General features: G+C 24.9%; 1 long non-coding RNA gene across 1 annotated transcript in view; it reads right to left on the bottom strand.

The window, feature by feature from the left end:
• LOC135924880 (uncharacterized) overlaps nucleotides 1–17745 on the bottom strand; it is a 43612-nt gene extending 25867 nt beyond the window's left edge. Inside the window, exon 1 of the long non-coding RNA XR_010571432.1 lies at nucleotides 17632–17745. This is a non-coding gene — a long non-coding RNA (uncharacterized LOC135924880). The remainder of the gene's footprint in view (nucleotides 1–17631) is intronic.
• Nucleotides 17746–22399: the final 4654 nt, after the last annotated feature.

Here is a 22399-nt window from a genome sequence, read left to right as displayed (position 1 = left end):
AAAATATACAGATTAGCCATACAGCGAGAAAATAATACTAGGGATATAAACGGAGCTCCGAAAGTAATCAAAAATAAAGATGGGAAATTGATAATAAAGGAAAAAGAAATAATGAATAGATGGAAAGAATATTTTCAGGAGCTTCTCAACTTTAATCCCCACATACTACATCTAGACGAACACTCCCCATGTCAAAACCTTGTACAACCTATAACAGAACAAGAAATAATCACATGCCTCAAGCATATGAAAAACAACAAAGCTAGGGGTCCAGACGATATTCCAATAGAAAACCTTAAAGCACTAGGAGATGATGGAATACATCTCCTCACAAATCTGTACAATAAAATACTTGGAAATGAAGAGGTTCCCCAAAAATGGAGGCAGAGCTATCTAGTTTCTATCTTCAAAAATAAAGGGGATCCACACAATTGTCAAAATTACAGGGGCATAAAACTAATGTCACACTGTCTAAAACTATACGAAAAAATAATAGAAAAAAGATTAAGAGATATAATCGAAATAGGAGAGACACAGTTTGGCTTTATGCCTGGAAGATCAACAACCTATGCTATCCATGCAATTAGGCAAATGAGTGAAAAATACAGGGAAAAGAACAAAAAGCTACACATGGTCTTTCTCGATCTAGAAAAGGCCTTCGATAATCCCAAGAAAACTTATCTGGTGGGCGCTACGCCACAAAAAAGTTCCCGAAAAATATATAAGAATAATACAGGATATGTATATGGGACATACAACAATGGTCCGTAGCACAACAGGTACTTCAGCAGGCTTCACAATAGCCGAAGGAGTTCATCAAGGGTCGGCTCTTAGCCCACTTCTCTTCATTACAGTAATAGATGTATTAGCACAGTCTATACCTCAAACAGTCCCGTGGAATATGATATTTGCAGATGATATTGTGATACTTGCCGAATCCAAGAATGAAATGAAAGAAAGGTTAGTGAATTGGATAAATATCCTAGAAACGCACGGATTAAAAGTAAATAGAGAAAAGACGGAGTATATGGTGATAGGAGGAGATGAAACGGAGAGTATAACGATTGGCGGATATCCGTAATTGAAAGCTGCAAATATTTGGGCTCCACTATACAAACAAACGGCACAATAGAAAAAGAGATAAAGAATAAGATTAATCAAGGGTGGTTAAAGTGGAGATCTTTATATAGAGTGCTATTTGACAAAAGAATCCCACACAAATTAAAGGGAAAAATCTACAGTTCCATAGTACAACCAACTATTCTATATAGTTCGGAAACATGGCCAACCAAAGAATCAGACGAGAGAAGTCTACAAACTATGGAGATGAGAATGCTGAGGATGATTGCTGGGGTAACAAGAAAGGATAAGGTGCGCAGTACAAGAATACTAAATAGTTTAAAGGTAGTGCCCATTAAGACTAAGTTAATGGTAAACAGACTTAGGTGGTATGGGCACACAATGAGAAGGCCTATGAACTACATAGGAAATAAAGTTGAAAGTTTGGAAGTGATGGGCAAACGTAAAAGAGGATGGCCAAAACTTCAATGGGGCCATAAAGTTAGAGCCAATATAAAAAAGTATAAAATAGATAAAAGAGATTGTATGAATAACATAAAGTGGAGAAAGATGTTGAAGGAGCTTACCACCAGAAAAGGTGAAAGCTAAGGAGAAAAAAAAACTTAGTGGCAAATTTTTTGAAGTACTTCAAGATGATCATAATAAAGAAAATCATCGTGACTTTGGTATTGATAAAAAAGTTATAGCAACTGTTACAGATAACGGCTCTAACTTTAAGAAAGTTTTCAAGGAGTTTGGATATTCTATGGAAGCTGTAGAGAATGACTTTGACATCAATGATGATGAATGTATAGAATTCGAAGTCACTGAAAGTATTATTTAATAAAAGATTTTATTCTAAAATTATTTATTTGTTTATATTTAAGGGTCTAAAAAAGAATCAATATAATTGCCTAAGCACATTCGTTGTCTATGCCATACGATAAGCCTTATTGCCAGAACAGATGCCGAAAAAACTATAAGGATTTTTCTGCCATTTCTAGAATTCATCATCCCACACTAGCCAAATGTACTAAGCTATGGAATGCAATTAATAAGCCTAAAACTGCAGAACTTATCAAAGCAGTTTTAGGAAAACAATTAGTTACACCTTGTTGCACTAGATGGAATAATTTGTATGATAGTCTTCATAGTTTATTAAAATTTAAAGGCGAACTTCCTAAATTATGTCAAAAATTAGAATTTCCTAAATTAAGAGATATTGAAATTCAATATTTAGAAGAATATTGCAATATAATGGCCCCATTGGCTATAGCGATTGACAAAATACAGAGTGAAATCAACTGCTATTATGGAGAATCAGCTCCAATTTTAAATGTCGTTAAAAAAAAATTACAAATTTAATTCAAACCAATCTACAATTTTGCAAATCATTAGCTATTGCCATAGAAAATTATTTAAATAAAAGATTTATAAATATATATGATTTTGATAACAATTTTAAACTGCATTTTTGGCAACTATTTCTCATCCCTATTTTAAAAATCGTTGGATTGATGGTGAAAAAGAAAAAAAATACCTTCAGGATTTGTTATTACATGAAGTTTTAATTGTTTTTAAAAATAATATTGAAATTTCAACAAAATCTTCAATTGATGAAGATGATGATTACTTTTGCCTTAAAAGTACCACATCCAATTCTAATAATTCAATAAATGATATTGAAATAGAGGTCCTAAATTATATGAAAGATGACAGGTGGAGTATAAATATGTTAAATAGTTATAAATATATAAAAGAAATATTTATTAAATATAACACAATATTACCCTCCTCACCCCCCGCTGAAAGATTATTTAGCTTTGCTAATATGGTTAATAGACCAGTCAAAGATTGAACGATAAATCATTTGAAAAATTAATAATATTAAAAAATAATGCTGATATATGATGCTGATTTATTATTATTTACTAATTATATAATTATTAAATGGAATGTCGCATTATCTTTTATAATAAATTTGTTATTTTCTACAATTTATTAAATATTTTTTTATAAATTTATATTATAGATAAGAAAATAAAGCTTTAAACATTTTGATTTTGACTATTTAAAGTTTTTTAAAAAAGTATCTTGTATCTTAGATACTTTTAAAAAAAAATACAAGTATCTTGTATCTTATATCTTATTGAAATTTTTCTAAAGTATCTAGTATCTTGTATCTTAAATACAAAATTTTATAAAGTATCTGTATCTGTATCCGAATACAATTTTCTGAAAATTTACCCAACCCTGTTGTCAATGTATAAATTTCGGTGAGTATTTGGCTATCTCATGATAGTTTGTAAATTCATACGCATAATTATTTTAGGAGTTATAAATTTTGACAAAACTAGCGCCGACTAGCTCTACTCTTCCCTGCAATCCTTTATTTATATATTTTTTTTTAAATAAAACTTCATTTAACCATAGAATTATCATAAAATTAAAAAGTGGGATGCGATTAAATAATAAACGACTACCACATAAATTTAAAAAAATTTAAATATTTCATAACATTTAGTTATATTACCAATCATTTACTTTAAAGGACCTGAATTATTCTGAACAAGAAATTGATTCTTTATAGATGAAGACTATTTCAATACCTAGATATTGATATATTATCTAAATAATTTTTTCGTACAGATTTAGCTGAATTAAAACTATTCCTTTGCTGAGAGAACATATTTATTGATTGGTAAAGCTACTACCTTGCACCACCTATTCCAGTCATGTAATCTTGAATCATTACAATCTTGTAAATTTTTTTAAACCTTTCAACTGCCTTTTAAGGTTCATTAGATTCCATTGCTGTTCATACTTTTAGCGCTATTTTCTAACTGTATAATCTATTTTTAATATAAATGAAATAATAAACTAAAGTTTTTAATCCTTCCATTATAAGTTAATTTTGTAATAACTTTTCGGAGTGTAAAACTAATCTTTTTGACATATCTCAATAATTTTCAAATTTCTTTTTAAAAATATCATTTATACTCAAATAAATTACTTTTTAAAAAAACTTTTAATATATAATTATAGATGTAGACGACGATGAAGATAGTAAAAAAATATCATATATGTTAAGGAGATAAATGACAATAAAAATCAAATGATTAGAAAATATTCCATTCGTCCAGTTTCTTTTTATTTATAATTCCAAGGCTTTTTGAATAGAAATCGAGGGGAGGGATAGGTTTACTAATAATAAAAATGATAAGATATTTTTTAATGTTCTAAGGTCGTGATTATTGTTTTAATAGGGGTTTTGTTAAATATTTTGACTTATTAATAGCATTCTAGATTAATTATTTTTATATTCGATTATTTAAGTTTTATATATAAAAATGATTTTTTGCCCATTTATTAAGATTAATGAAGTTCAAAATTTATATAATTATAAAAAATTTTTAAATTGGAAAGGAAAAAAATAATAAAAATTTTATTTGCCAAAAGAAATTAAATAAATTATTCAAGCAAAAAAACTATTATAATTCACTTACTATTTTGATACTATGTTTCTATATTTCTTTATTTATTAAAATAATTAAATAATGTCTAAGAAATAAAGAGTGCATTTTGAAAGTTTAAATTGTTAAAAATTGAACGCTTTATTAAACTCAAATATATTACTTTTTTTATATAAAATTAAAGCTGATGAATATGGTAAAAAATATACTATATTTGTTTATATGATTGAGACAAGCCCTTTTTTATCGGAATATGAGCGGATTATTTCTGCTTTTTGGCGGAGTTGTTAGGGAGTGGCCTGGAATATTCGTTAAAAATTAAGAATGTAAATTCTAATATAAGCCCCTCTTAAATTTTTTTATATTTAAATCTTCAATGTTTTGGGGAACCCCTGTCTCCAATCCCACTATTAAATTGAGTTAGAAAATTTCAATAAGGACAGCGGTTAAAAGTTCCCAAGCAAAAAATTCAAATTGAAATCCTAAAAGTAAAATACAAGTGTTTCATTGAAACCATCCCTTATCCATCTTAGTTCCTTTAACATACATGGCATAACTTCCCCCTTCCCCTTTTTATATTATACATTATTAAATATAATAAATATCTTACCATTGTTGAATTTTTAATATTTTGTTTACATTTAAAATTTTTATGTTTATTCCCCATTTGTCATTATATTTAAATATATTACAGTTAATGATTTATTTTATTTAAGGTTAATAAAAAGAAAAATATAATAATGATCTTATTTATATAAAAATGTGAAAACCAAAATTCGAATTATTTATAAAAATAAGTAAAATAATGTTAAAAAGAATAAGACTATTGTGAATTTTGAATGTATTTTAAATTAATCATTGAAGTATAAAATAATATATTCAAGTAAATTATTATATTACTTTTTTTAAATATAAAATTATAGACCCTAACGAAGATAGTAAAAAAAAAGTATTTTATATATTCTGAGCAGGGTTGCGATGTCTCCCCCCATCAGCGGGAGGCTCTCGCAATTTTTTAATTTACACGCAGACCTCTCTCTCCCGCAAAACTACCGCAATTGAAAATTTCTCGCAAAAATCTACCACAATTTTTTAATTTCTCCCGCAATTTTTTTTTTTTAGTATTTTAACGTTTTTAATATATAAATAAAAATTTTGAGAGACATTAATTGATTACTTTTATATTTTTAAATAAATTTTAAATATTTATACGAAAAACATGTCTAGTTTGTTAAATTTTTTCTATCCTGTTTTTTTATCCAATAATAATTCAACATAATTTCATTCATATAACTCAGTACAGGGAAGTATATCAACATCTATTGCAATACAAAAATATTCTCAAAAATAATAAATAATACAGATGCAACTACATTTGCGGAAATTGTATACATCTATTATGTAGTCCAGCATTAGAGCTATATCATTACAATGTGGGTCGAATCTTTTTCTCATGATATTTAACGAGTCCAATATAAGTGCAAACCTTACTTGTGGCAGAACAAAAATGAGCAAGGCTATCACAATTGATTTAGTACCTGAATCCTAGAGGTCAATTCTAGACGATTTGAAAGATGGGCATCCATATGAAATTCTAACAGATACATATAATAAGGGAAATATTAAAACATTTCCCTCGATCCTTCGCTATTTCAACAAGAATAAGAACATTTCAATAAAACTGTTAAAATTTTTGCCTCGGATAGTGAAAAATCCAACAATGTAGCTAGCCACATAATGGTAAATATAGCTGATTCAGAGTTAACAATGATTTGCATGTCAGCTTTCTGCGCTGATAATGCCTCTGTAAATTTTGGCAAAAACCAAATTTACCGAATTGAGGCAGCACAATAATGAATTAATACCAATTGGCTGTATATGCCATATACTACATAATTCTTGCAAGAATGCAATGAATATAATATTTGTGGATGTCGAAATAATTGTGATAAAATGTTTTAACGAATTTAGTTCATCAACTAAAAGAGATAATGAATTAAAAGAGTTGGTGAAGTGGTCTGACTTGGAATGGTGTGAGTTGTTGAGATATATACTTATCAGGTGGTTGTCATTAAACCATAGATAGAATTTTAAAATTAACCCTTAAAAAAATACTTCTTAAATAGAGTTTTTAAAAGCTGTCTTAAAATTTTAAAAAATTTTCCGAGTATGAAATGGCAGAAGCATATTTGGGATTCGTTTCACATTTAGGAAATCTACTTCATGTAGTTAATATTTAGTTGCAATCAGAATATTCTTTATTAAAAAAAAGATTCACAAAATCTGCTACAGCTTTGTTCATCTCTACAGTCAGCGTCTAAATGAGCGGGAAGGGTAGGAACAGTTTGTAACCTATTTTTTTTAGGGGGTAGGCGTATTTAATGGGGGTAGGATAAATTTAAAAAGAAATTTTTTTTGGGGGGGTTGGGGGTTTATCTATTGAATTTTGAGATAAAATAGGACAAAATTTATTGCTGTAAAAATTAATACTTTTATTATAGAACTATTATAATACAATTCAGCGACCAAATCTATATATTGCAAACAATCATACATATTGTTTTCCAAATAAACTTTCTGCTATCCTTTTAAATTACATTTAAAAGGTTTAGATATTTCAGCAAGCTCATAAAGTTATAATAATGAATTCATTGGAAATAATGGAGGATTTAATTAAATTTATTATCTAGAAAATAAATCCTTTATATTCATAAAATATCGATAGTTGGTAGTAGAGATGGATTAATTTAAGTTATCCTTTATAAATTCTTTGAAAAGAGTATCATTATAATTAAAAAGATGAAAATAATAATGGAAAAATAGCTCCGCCGAAGTTGGTGAATATTTTTTAGAGGGGTAGGCAAAGATTTTTGAAGGGGGTTTGCATCCAGTGAAAATCCTGTCATGTAGACGCTGTCTATAGTTAAAAATTGATAAAAAATTTTATGGCGCTATTGCTAAAAATATTATATTACAATGTTCAAATAATACTCTAATTAATACATTTTTAAATGAAGCAGATACTTTTATTAAAACAATTTTAGAATATTTACAATCAAAATTTGATTTTAATAACTCTATTTACAAATGTATAAATATTATGACCTTGGAACAGAAACCTTCAATTGATGGTTTTTATAATTTAATAAATATATTAAAAATACCGGAAGACATTGATGTCTTGTTAGAGGAGATTGTAATTCTTTCTATTTTTTATGATTCACCAAAATAAAGTTAGATGGTCTAAAAGCAGAGAAGAAATGGGTAAAAAATTTTCGTAATAACGATAAATCCCCATGCTTGGAAAAAAATGCCAGTATGTCTTCTCCTTACCTCATTCTATGCCTGGAAAAAGGAGAGAAATCGGATTGCTTTAACAACACTAGAATCCGAGCTAATGGTTAAACAAATATATATAAGTTTAAGCAATGGCTTCATAAAATTTATTGTCAATTTTTAACTGTAAAGATGAACACATCTGTAGCATAATTTTGTGAATCTTCAAGATTTTTCTGAATGCAACTATACATTAACAGCATGTAGTAGATTTCCTACATGTGAAATCATTCCTAAATATACCTCTGCCATTCATTAGTGAAAAAAATTTCCAAAATGTTAGGACAGCTTTTATAATCTTTATTTAGAAATATTTTTTTGAAGATTTAAAAAATTTTAAAATTCTATCGATGGCGGGTAGGCACATATCGCAACCAAAATTGTGCTGACTCAATTCTGTAAATATATTCTGTTTTTACCAAATTCACTGAGCCATTATCAGATCAGAAAGCTGACATGCAATTTATTGATAATCTCAATCTGCTATATTTACCATTATATGGTTAGCTATGTCTTTGGATTTTTCACTATTTGAGGGGAAAAAATTTAATAGTTTTATTGAAACGACCTTTATTTTGTTGAAATGACCTTTATTTTGTTGAAATAGCATATTTCCCTTATTAGATGCATCTGTTAGAATTGCATATGTATGCCCATCTTTCAAATCGTCAAGAATTGACCTCCTGGATTTAGGTCCTAAAACATTGATGATAGCCTTGCTCATTTTTGTTCTACAAGTATAGTTTTCATTTATATTAGAGTCGTTAAATATTATGGGAAAAAGATTCTACCAACATTATGATAAGTATCTCTGTGAATGTTGTACTACAAGATAAGTCATTATAATTGCCACAACTGTAGTTGCATCTGTATTATTTCTTATTTTTAGAGTACCTTATTATGTATTTAAACGTGATACGTGATAAATAACCTCCTATCTCTATAATGTTCGGTAGATTTCCAATTGCGGTCGTTTTGCGGGACATTCGCATAAAATATATTTTTAATTGTAAAATTAAAATCGTTTATTTTTATAAAATTTTATTTTGTTTACATTCTTTTATATATAAAAAAGATCGTTGGTTTTTTTTATAAATTAATATATTTTAATAAATTCAAGATGTTATTTTATTTTGAAAAATAGATACCGACTTTGTATTTATATAAACTAATTATAAAAAATAATAGGCGGATAATTAAGTCAATTCAAAATCCCGGCCTAAATTTTTTTTTTAGTATTTTTTATATTTCTACCGCAATTTTCATATTTCTCCCGCATAATACCAAATTTCACCCGCAATTTAAAAATTTTGACCTGACAACCCTGATTCTGAGTAGAATAAGTGTCTGGGACAATATTCAGACATAAAAATTAAATAAAATGTTTATAATTTTTTTTATAAATTCTGCTATTGGGTCATATATATATGACCTACGTAGTTTTCGAAGCATTTTTTCCAGCTTCTGGTATCTTTTTATTCTCACCATGGGCAATTGCCCGATATCCAGAGGAGAGGTGAGTTTAATTAAAACTTTCATTAAAAAATATATAAAATATGTAACTAGGACTTAATATTCCAGTATGCCGTGGTTGGTTTTTAGTAAATATTTTGATTTATTGTTAACATAATTTATTATCTTATTTTTTATGATTGAAATTTAATATTTAAAATAATTTTGTGATGTTTTATGAATTTCTCGAAGTGCCAGTATTTACTCTAAATATGAATTATTTATGTAAGCATCTTGAATAAATCTTTCATCGACTGTGTTTAATATTCATTAAGGACCAGGGTTGATAACAGTCAATTGACAGGTAAATCGACTTAAAGGACAATATTTTGCCAAATAGATATAAAACATATAGTCAAATAGTACCAATAATAAGTTAAAGTTTTATACAAATTTTGCAAAGGCTCTCTACTCCGGCAATTTGTGTCAGTGAAAATCCTTCTATTAACAAAGAGTTTTTAAGAGAATAAAACTTATTAATAACTTACATAGTAATAAAAATTTTTGGAGAAACTTATATTAGGTTAAACTATTCTTTATATTTCATAAATGTTTTAAACGGGTATTTCTTTTCTATTAAATTATAATATATAATTTTTTTTTAAATAAGCACATGTGTTCTATGAATCAATAATCAATGCACCATATAATTTGCATTATTAATCATGATTAGCTAATGATGAGCTTTTTCTATAAAATATTGCAACAACTATAGTAAAAGTGGTCTAAAAGCATCCATATTGATAAAACTGTTTATGATATAGGTCCAAGAGTGGTTTTAATATCTAAGGGGGTGAATAATTTTGGATGAATATTGTTCAATTTTAAAAATACTTCTATCATTGGTTATGTCATTGTTATGAATAGAGGATAAATGTATTGATCCGAGAAAGAAATAAGAGATATATTTATGGTAACAGCATGTCTGATAAATATTATTTTGTCATGACCATTCTTAAACTTTTGGTCCTCAAGTCCAAGACTTGATAAAAAAATAATGAGCACGGTCCAACCAGCGTCTACATGACAGGATTTTTACTGGATGCAAACCCCCTTAGAAAACCTTTACCTACCCCCGCCACCTTCGGCGGCGATATTTCCCCATTATTATTTTCACCTTTTTAATTATAATGATACTCTTTTCAGAGAATTTATAAAGGATAACTTAAATTAATCTATCTCTACTACCAACTATCGATATTTTGTGAATATAGGATTTATTTTTTAGATAATAAATTCAATTAAATCCTCCATTATTTACAATGAATTCATTATTATAACTTTATGAGCTTGCTGAAATATCTAAACCTTTTAAATGTAATTTAAAAGGATAGCAGAAAGTTTTATTTGGAAAACAATGTGTATGATTGTTTGCAATATATAGATCTGGTCGATGAATTGTATTATAATAGTTTTTAATAAAAATTTTTACAGCTATAAATTTTGTCCTATTTTATCTCAAAATTCAATAGATAACCCCCAAAAAAATTTATCCTACCCTTATTAAAGCCGCCTACCCCCTCCAAAAAATATGATACAAACTGTTCCTACCCCTCCCGCTCATGTAGACGCTGGTCCTAACAGATAACCCCAAAAAAGGATTTTATCTTCATCAAAAGTCTGTAATACAGATCAGTAAATCAAATTTCCATTGCCTTATAAACTCATCCCCTCTTATCATTTAATTACTTAATCTACTATATCTTATTTTCAATTTATGATTGTTAGAAATTATCAATAAAAAATGAAATTTTATAATAGAAAAATCAATTTAGAAAATTTTATTTCATAGAAGATGATTACCTAAAATATAAGTTTTTCTAAATACCTAAATAAATATCAATATTATGTGGTAAACTATCAATAAATTTATTAATAAAAACAGGATTATTTCTATCTCTGTTATTATGATCTTTTTCTATCATTCTTGTATCTTTTTCTATCATTCTTGTATCTTTTTCTATCATTCTTGTATCTTTTTCTATCATTCTTGTATCTTTTTTGAATATAAGTAAATAATATCAAATGAATTTAAGAGACTAGGCTGGCTCTTGAATATTTTAAAATTTAATAATTATACTATTTATCATGATATGATTTTATATATAATATAATATTGGTACTCAAATAAATTGCCTTTTTTAAAAAAAACTTTTTATAAAAAATTATAGCTGAAGGCGGAGATGGTAAGATAACTATCATACTTAGTATCTTGTGTAGAGTTCAGGTTCTGGTGGGTTCAGGGATCAGTGTTTAGACAGTAATATAAAAAAATGATTCCTCGAAAAAATGATTTTCACAATAAATATTTTTAAATATTGAAAATAAAGGAATAAACAATGATGTTTATTTAATATGTTTTTTTTATAAATATTTTACAAGTTATTTTATTTAATGCTGTTCAAATTTTTTTTTATTATTTAAAAAAATAAGATAAAATAAAAAACAAAATAAATATGGTTTTCGGGTTTGGACCCCTCCCAGAGCAAAAATTTATTTTTAGATTATACGTTCAAAAGACTTATAAGTGGTGACTTTATCAAATAAATACCAATAATATTTATATTTTTCTGGTTTTGATGTTTGTGGAAGGATATTATATTACTATTGAAATTATTCTGGATAGTATTATTATAAAGTCATTGAGAATAATCTACTAAATTATAAAACAAATTATTGATGCATTTAAAAAATATATTTATTATATATTATCGAAGATATGGTTATGATTTGTAAGATAAACCCGGCCTAAGGCCGGGCAAAAGAGCCAAAGGCCCGTTAAAGGGGTCTGGGGGCGAAGCCCCCAGGCTTTTATATGTATGGACCCCCTCTAAGGAAAATTCCTAGCTACGCCACTGCCCTGAACCCTACATTTAAAAAAGGGGTCGTGGTTCAGGTTCTGGCTTAGAAAATATTAGGGTTCTAAGGATTTTAAGGATCCTGGTTTAGGGTACGAGTTTAAGTTTGCAATCCTGATTTTAACCATTGAATTTTTTTTATAATTTTTTATGTAATTTATTTGAGTATTACAATTTTTTTAAAATTATTATCAAAAATTTATAGGTGAGGGTGGAGATGGTAAATAATAAATATCATATAAAATATATTTTAATCTACCTTTAAGATTTTTATTAATTTTTACTTTTTCTATCCTTTCTTTTGTCAAAATGATAAAATAATATAAAAGAAATTATGACTCATCTGATTTTAAATTTTAATCATTAAATTCATCTTATTGATTATAAGATTTTTAATATAATATAGGCATATACTCTTTTATAAAAATTATTACTGAAAGCAGAAAAAAATATATCATTATATTTTAATAGATTGTGGAGAGTATTAGGATAAAAATGACGAAGATAAAATAGATCAGAAATTAAAATGATATTTGATATGCTAATGAAATTTTTATTCGTACCATCAACCTTTTAATTTTTTCTATTTTTCTTTAATAAAAATAAGTAAATAATACCGAAGAAATTAATGCTCATCTAGATATTAAATATATATTAGATTTTGACCATTGAATTATTTGCTTACATGATTTATAATTATTGGTATTTAAATTAAATATTATTTTGAAATTTTTTTATATTTAAAATTATAGCTCAGGGTGGAGATGGTAAAAAAATATCATATTTAATATATTATGGAGAGTAAATAGGATAAAAATATCGAAACCAAAAATAAAAAACGATTATTAAAATGCACATCTCACATTGCTATTTTATTTTTATCTTGAAAGATGAAAATTGTCAAAACAGCCATTTTATTAATTTTAAAGAAAATTTTTAATTTTTTCTTGATTATTTTGATCTTTCTCTGCCCTTCTTTCTTTTATCGAAATTTGGTTAAAAATAAATATAGAAGAAAATAACACTAATCTCTATTTTAAATGTATTTATTTTTTAACCATTGAATTCTTTTATGATATTAATAACTTTTTCTAAACTTTTTATACAAAACTATAGCTGAAGATGGAAATGGTATAAATATACATATATTGTGGAGAGTAATCGGATAAAAATATCTAAGCGAAAAATAATCATGCGATAATATGATTTATGAAGTGCATATAAAATAAATTTTTAATTCTTTCTCTATTATTTATTTGTCTGTTCTTTTTTTTATCGAAATGTAAAAATATATCGAAGAAATTAACACACATCTGGTTTTTCATTGTATTAAAATTTTAGCCATTGAATTTTTTTAAAATGATTTTAATAATATAAAAATATTTAAATTACTTTTTTAAAACTTTTTACACAAAATTTAACTGAAGGCGGAAATGGTTATACCATATTTCATATATTGGAGTAATAGGATAAAAATATCTAAGCCTAAAATAATCAAATAAAATATAATTTTTGAGATGCAGATAAAAGGAATTTTTAATTCTTATTATTTCTTTCTCTGTCCTTTTTTTTTATATCGAAATAGGTAAAAAGTATCGAGAAATTAACACTCATCTCCATTTTAAATGTATTTAATTCTAACCACGAATTTTATTTCAATGTTTTATGATTAAATAATATATAAATTTTTTAAAACTTTTTATATAAAATTATAGCGGAAGGCGAAAATGGTATATATAAATCATATTTCATATATTGTGGCGAGTAATAGAATAAAAATATCTGACAATAAAAATAATATTTTGAAACACTTATATAATAGAGATTATTTTTGAGATAAAGAAAAATAAATTAGGAATCTTCTCTTTATCATTTTTATCCTTTTCTGCCCTTTCTTTCTTTTATCAAAAATAAATAAATTACATGGGGAAAAAAATTATATTATAAACAGAGAATCGAATCTTTTAATATATAGATTCGGGTCGGCCAAGGTTCCAGGAAGATATAATCATAAAGATTCAGATTAAGGATTAAAATTTATTAAGTTTTAAGTGTTGTTAAAAGGCTCGATTTGAGCTGATATTTAAAAACGGCTTACTCAATATTGTAGCCAGAAAATAATACTTGAGATTTCATTAATAGATGTTCAAACCCTTTACGTAATATTTTTCTGGATAAAATAATGAGTTAGCCATTTTTAAAAAATCGAGCCGTTTAATCTAGTGGAAAATAAATTTTGAATTATATATAAAAATATTAATGTAATATTCATAATTATCCGATATATTAATTAATTTATAATTAATATTAATGTAATTTTTTGAAATTTTTGTTTAAAATTATAGCTGAGGGAGATGGTAAAAATATCATATTTAATCTATTGTGGCGAGTAACAAGATAAAAAAATATCTAATACAAAAAAAAGTTCCCATTCTAAATCGTCAAAAACAAAAATCGCTATAAGCAAGATCCCCAATTTTAGCGATTTAGAACCCTATCCCAAAAAAAATATCAGGCAATAAAAATGATATTTGAATTTGAAATAGATCTTTGTCAATCAGATATTATCTACTTTTGAGTTAAATATACTTTCTTTATTATTTAATCCCAGAGTTCAAAACAAAAAAAAATTTGAGGAAAATTTTTGTTTGATCAAATTTTACCCTAAAAATATCAAAATCTTTTTTTTTAAAAAAAATTCTTTTATAAGTAAATCTTTTGTGATTTTCATGCATAAAAAATCTTTCAGAATTAAATCAAATTCAAAATATATATACATATCAGAGACCTGCAAGCCCGGCCCTAAGCCCGGCCCGGCCCGGCCCTGGCCGGGCCGTATTTTAAATTTTTTAAATATACCCGGGCCGGGCCGGACCTAAAAAATTTTATCCGGGCCGGGCCGGGCCTAAAAAATTTTTTTAAAATATATCCGGGCCGGGCCGTGCCTAAGATTTTTAAACCCGGGCCGGGCCGGGCCTTAATATTTTTTATAAAAAATTTTACATTATGAGTTATTGGTTATAAGATTATATTATATTATATAAGTTATGATTAATATAATATTGGGTGATGGTTAACACTACCTAACACCCACAGATCGATCTAATTATTAATTTCCTGAAAGATACCGGAAAACTCATTTTAAATTACTTAATATATTTTAATATCTAAAATTTCAGTGCTCCCAAATTGTGTTAGAAAACTTAGAAGTTAGACTTAGAACAGTATGTATAATTATTATAAATATATTTTAAATTACTTAATATATGTTATTATCTAGAATTGCAGTGCTTCACTAATCATTATCAAATTTTGTTAGAAAAGTTAGACTTAGAACAGTTGTGTTAGAAGAATAGTTTAGAAGTGGATATATCCCATAAACAGATTTAAGTAATAAAAAATTCTTTTGAATTATTCTCTTTCATATATTAGTTTATAAAATCTATTTCAAATTAGATTGAATCTTTTTGTAAATAATATAAAATTTTAATAACATACTTTTTCTTATAACTATAATATTCAGTTATTCCATTTATTAAATAAACATGTTACAAAAATTAAGTTATTTATAAATAATAAAGTAATATAAATTAATATTATTTTTCATCCATTCTATTAATAGATTATTAAAATCTTTTAATACAGTTATATCTAAAATAATTAAGATGTAAATATATAATTTTATAATATTCAATCCGCAAGTTGTCGTATTATTATTTAAAAATAATTTTTGTATTTTAACTTTAAAAAGAATTTATTAAAACAAATAATGGTTAAAATTGTTTTTAAAATAGTTGTAAATGGTAAAATTTTAATGAAGCCTAAACCAAAACAAATTGACATTTTTTAAAAAAAACTTTAGTCTATCTTGATGTTGATATTTTTTCTAATGATTCATTAGAAAATTTAGCCATCTTGAGTAAATAACTGATAAGATAATCTCATATCATTTTAAAAGAAAAAAATAATTTTACTGGGATTATATACCATAAAAAATGTAATAATGTGAAACATTTTGATAGTATTGCATTAATATTCTTAATATATTATTGTTGCTCTCAATATTTATCATAAATACCATATCAAAATATAAAAACTTTATCCAAAATATAATATTTATCAAAGCTTATGAGGATATTTACATCTAGCATCGAAATACTTCATGATTTACCATTTTTAAGGAAGTAAATAAAAAATGAATTTATTTTGATATAAAATGTCAATTGTTTAATTTAATTATGATGTATTGGATATTCGAATTGTAGTTTTGCAATACCTGTATGATTTTTATGCAATTAAATAGCTTATTATATATTTATTTTATGGCTGATGTACTATCTTATCCTTGATTTTAATTAATGGATAAATAAATTAATAATGCTCAACGTTATATATCATTACAAGTAAAAAAAGTAAATGAATGAAGGTTTTTTTATTGTTTCCTAACCATTTATATAAATATGATTCTAACGAATCACATATTAAATTTGTATAAAGAAATTATAATAATATTTTTAGATATATCAAGATCAAATATTATTAAAAATAGTAATTAAATGTTCACTAGGTACTATTATTCATCATATGATGACATTATAAAATAATATTGTATTCGTACAATTTCCTTAACTGGCAAATATGCTTATTTTATATTTATCTTTTATATGTTACTTTATTTATTCGTTAAGATTTTAGAATGATAAATTAGAATAATTAGATATAATAAACGCCATCTTGTGGATAATAAATAATGGTATTATATATTATTTAGATCTTTTTCAATAAATTCAGACTTTTTATATTACTATTGATTAATTCTAATTATCTCTGAGTTATATATATTGTTGGATAACGAAAATATTTTTTAACACAGTATATTTCAATTTTTTCTACATTAATTTGATTTAAAAATTTTTTTCATAATCATCTGAATCACTATCAGAAATAAGCAAACCAGATATTTCTTCTAAATTGTGAGAATCTTCCTTTAAATAATTATATTCATTATAATTTTTATATTGATTATTCTTATAATAAATATATTGATTATTTCTATAATTAGTTTTAGATTGAATTGTCAATATTATGATTTTTATAATGAATATATGGTTGAACTAAATATGATTTATATTCATAATACCCTGTTATTGTACCCATGAATTCATCATTAGTTAATTTCAACATTTGATCATAATCCAAGAAATCAAAAATATGATAAATATAATTAGGTAAGATGTTAAGAAAATCAACTGTTATTTCATTGTTTAATAATTTTTCAAGGTTTTCTATATATTTATTTATATCCATTAGGATTGGATTAATATTTATGATATAAGTTATAGATAGACTTTATTTGAAATGATATTTTAAATTATAATAACTATTCTTCTTACGTGCATTTGGAATTGTCTTGTGAATCTTCATTAATTTTAATTGAAATCACAATTGTAGAATTTTTAAAATCAATTTAATATTATCTATAACTTCGCCATATGTTTTTATTAGAGTTTATATTTAATTTTAATTTAAGAATTTTGATTTTCCATGTAAAGAAGCATGAAGAATATTTGTCTACTATCAAATGTTTTCCCATTCTCGCCCGGGGCATCATCATGATTATGGCTAGTATTAAATTATTTATTCATTTTATTTAAATAAAACGTATTTATTAGTAAGAAATGTACACTAAAAAAACAAAAAATAATATTATTTCTATAGTTTATATATAAAATATCACTTGTCAGATTTGAATGGCTCCGTATAATATAAAAAATATAAGAAAAAAGGTTACGAGCGAAATATTCAAATATATATTTCTACGAGAAAAATTAAAAGAATAAATCCAAAAAAATATTTCTGTTATCCAACAAATATTAAATATTATTACTATCAGATCCAATTTATTATAATTTATAAGTTTATCTAATAATATTTATTATTACTATTTAATCTACTAATTTTTATGATATATAAATTTTATCATTATTCATTATTATTCCTATTTATAAAAATTATTAATAAAAATTAGTAAATTATTAAATTTATTATTTTATCTAATTTTTCTTCGACTCGAATAATATAGTTTTGATAGATGATAATAGTTAGAAATTATTATTTATTATGCGCTTGTGTTAAAGTAAATTATTAAATTGTAATTATATAATATTTAAAAAAAAATTAAGACTTAGTTACACATTGCTCTTGTCTTATTTTGAATTATAATTAGTTGAATTAACATTAAACTTTCTATAAATAAATATAGGGCGAATAAATTTTTAAAATTCTTAGAAATCATAAAGATGAGATATTCTACAAAATGGGAGGCAGAAAATATTTCACATTACGCTTTTCGTATCGTAAATTATAATTCGTTGAATTAACATTAAACTTTCTATAAATATAATATAGGAAAATAAAGTTTTCTTAGAAACCATAAAGGTGAGACATGTTTTTCAAAATCGGGAGACAGGAAATATTATATTTTATTTTCCCTTATTTTTCAAATAGCTCTCAGAAATTTTTAAATTTTTTAATCAAATATTTCCAAAAAAAAATTAAAATTTTGCTATTATAATTGGTAATTAATAAATTATTTATAAATTAAATAGAAAGTTTTACTGGTAATCTAAAAGTTATATCACTAAATGCTAGAACCTTGAATCATAATTCGCACAATTAAGATTTCTTTCATCCAAGAGGTCGAACTAGCTTGCATAAAATAAACTCATTGGACTGATTCAAATAAACTCTGTAAGAGCTACCATCTATTTAATTCGGGATAGACTAAAAAAAACTGGTGCTGTGCATGTATAATCATTAAGAATAATCTAGCAGGTTATATTTCAAAGTTCGAGGATCTAAATAGCAGGTTATATAGCATTAGATTAATCGTAAATGTATATATGAAAGGAAACTTCTTGAAAGAGAAAGCATTCTTCCTACTTTTAGGGAAGTAAGTAAATAATTTACATAAAAAATTTACTCAGGAGACTTGAATGTCAAAGTGGGACATTTAGAAATAAACTATAATTCCCTAGGTTATAAAGATCTTGGCATAAATTCTGATGCAATGGAAATACAACTTCTAGAACTATGTTATAATCTGGATCTTCGTGTCGTAAATACATTTTTCAAACACCCCGACCTCAGAAAAATATATACTTACTATAGCTGTCTCAAATTGGCTATTTCATTTGTTCTAGGTTTACAATCTGTTGGATAAAAAATTTTAAAGTACTCTATCAAGTTATGTTTAATTCAGGCCACATTATTTGTTTTATGATGATTGATCAAATCTGGTATAAGAGGAAAGAAAGAAATGGAAAGTTAAATAGAAAGCCCACCAAGACTAATTTTAAAGCCCTGGGGGATCAAAATATAAAAGATGAATACGTAAAACAAATAAGAGAAAATTTTCAAAGTCTAAAGAATTCCATTAAAACCCTATCCTCTGACAAATTTGGGGAAATACTCGCTATATTTTCACTGAAGTGGCGACCAATTTTTTGTCGGTCAGAGGTGGATTCCCTGAATCTCAGATGAATCAAGAAATTTGAGCCTTGCGGGGACAGGTCAAATGATTAGAACCAAGTACATTCTCGATGATATTAGCCACAAACTTCACAGGGACAAGAAGAAATATCTTGAGAATCTGGATATGAAAATAAGTAACTGCAGGACTCTTTATTTCTATATATTTAACAGTAAACATTTTAGAAAAGTAAATTAATTTTAAAATGAATTATACATCTGCGAGCTATTATGAATTATGTTAAAAAACATTTCCCGCTGCTACTAAGAGTAAAGTTTGTTAATAATAAAGAAAATATTTTTTATTTTAAGTCATAATGTAATATAAATCTTATATTTTAATATAAAAAAAGATTATAAAATAATTTTTATTTTTTAGATTATGCTTTAACTAGTAAACCTATTTTTATACTTTAAAAAAAGTGATGATAGAAAATTATGATGAATTTAAGTAAAAAACTCATCTCTTAAATGTTTTTTAAATCTTTAATATTATAAAATCACATTTTTTATTAAATATAATGTATTATTTAATATTTTAAATTATTTTTTTTAATCATTACAGGAAAATTTGTAACTTTGTTCATTTTATAAGTATATTTTGATTGGATTATTTATTAAGATTTTTTGAGATGAAGAGGCCTATTTATATCACATGACTTTATTTTTAGTATAATTATTTTAAGGATATGAAATTTTATAATTATATTATATTTGAAAAGTGGACATAGAATCATATAACAATTAAATATAAATAATTATAAACTATTATTTAACATTTTTATTACTAATGAGGGATTTAACACTCAAGATTAGATTCATCGAAAAAAAAGTATTTCACTAAACACTGGATAGATAGGCCTACAAAATATATATAATTAAATCATATTCAAGATAATTATTATTTACAATTAACAAATTTATAGTTATATATAAATCCCCTTTACAAAACCTTAGTATTTTATTTGATATGGCATTACTTCAGCTACATATATCCTAACTTAGAAGCAGGCTTAGAATAGTAAAGGATAAAAAATTAGTTAATCTTTAATATTGTGTTATATCCTATAATTAATAAAAAAAATTAATGTTATTATATTTTAAATTTTTAAAAGAAAAACTATTTTCATTTATTTAACTAAAATAAGTTTAATCATCCAAATGGTATATTAATTGCCACGTTTAAGTGATAAATTTTGATGATATATTGAAAAAAATTGATTTAAATAAAGTTTTTTTATTTATACTTGAACTATAGAACCTTTTTCATTCAAATTCTTAATTTTTTTTCGATTCAGAAAAGTCAAATTTATATATTTTTTTCTTTATTTCTATCAAAGTGTTTAGAGATTTTGGAAGCCGCGTATCCTAAACTCAGTTAAATGAACCTAAGATCAATAAATCTATAATTGGTTTTATGAGGAAATATTGTTCTACCTGAAATAAAACTATAATAAATATAAAATTTTATATCTGATAATGTTAATATCTGTATCAAATTTTTTTATAAATTTTTTGTTTAATAAATAATTTTGCTAGTTGTTGTTTATGTAGTGTTGAATAACTACCCAATTTGGGTCTAAGATTTTAGCAAAAATAATATTATAAAAACTACAGTTTGAGTATTTTATATTATATTTTTTTAAAGAAATTATGTAAATTTATTACAAGATCATTTATAACTGAATTTGAATAGATAAAGAATAAAAATATTTTAAAAACTAGTGAAAAATATATTTGAAAAATAGTAACCAACATAAAATAATTTTATAAAAATAGCCCAACCTAACAGAAATTACTAGCAAAAATTATCTCAACCAGGGATACCTTCTTGGTCTTTATTATTTTTCTATGTCAATATTTTTGGGTTATATATAAAATTTTAAATAAATATATCTTTTCTTCAGTATAGTAATGAATATGTCAGAAAACGCATTCCCCCCCCCCTCCCCCATTATTTTAATTATATTGCTAGTAAAATAACTTTAATGTATAAGTAAAATGCACCAGGTAAATAATTTCATCTTTATAATTATTTATATCTAACTTATTATAATTTTTTTATTGATTATTCCTATAATAATTACCTGGATTATTATGATTATGACAATTACTATTATAACCTTTTTTATAATGAGTTTAGATTAAAAATTGTCAATATTGTGAATTTTATAATGATTAAGTGGTTGAACTAAAGATGATTTATATTCATAATACCCTTTTATTGTGCCCATGAATTCACCATTAGTTAATTTCAACATTTGGTCATAATCCAAGAAATCAAAAATATGAATAATCAGGTAGGTTGTTAAGAAAATCTTTCATTTTTTAATAAATATTCTTCAAGGTTTACTTTGTGTTCATTTATATACGATATGATTTTAATATTTACGTTATAAGTTATTTTATGTTATAGGTTATGACTTAATTTTGGAATGGTATTTTAAATTATAATAACTTTTCTTCTTACATGCATTTGTAATTGTCTTGTAAATCTTCATTGATTAACTATATAGAATTCATAGCTCATTGTCCAACTTCCATGCTGCTTCTTGATCATCACATTGAGTTGCATATCTTATTTTGTTGTGGATTGTTTTTAAAATCATGTTAACATTATCTATAACTTGT

Source organism: Gordionus sp. m RMFG-2023, chromosome 2 (assembly GCF_954871325.1).
Source record: "Gordionus sp. m RMFG-2023 chromosome 2, tfGorSpeb1-WG-v2, whole genome shotgun sequence".
NCBI classification, from domain to species: Eukaryota; Metazoa; Nematomorpha; class Gordioida; order Chordodea; family Parachordodidae; genus Gordionus; species Gordionus sp. m RMFG-2023.
Note: the sequence above shows the minus strand (reverse complement) of the source record. Positions and strands in the feature narration are given on the sequence as shown.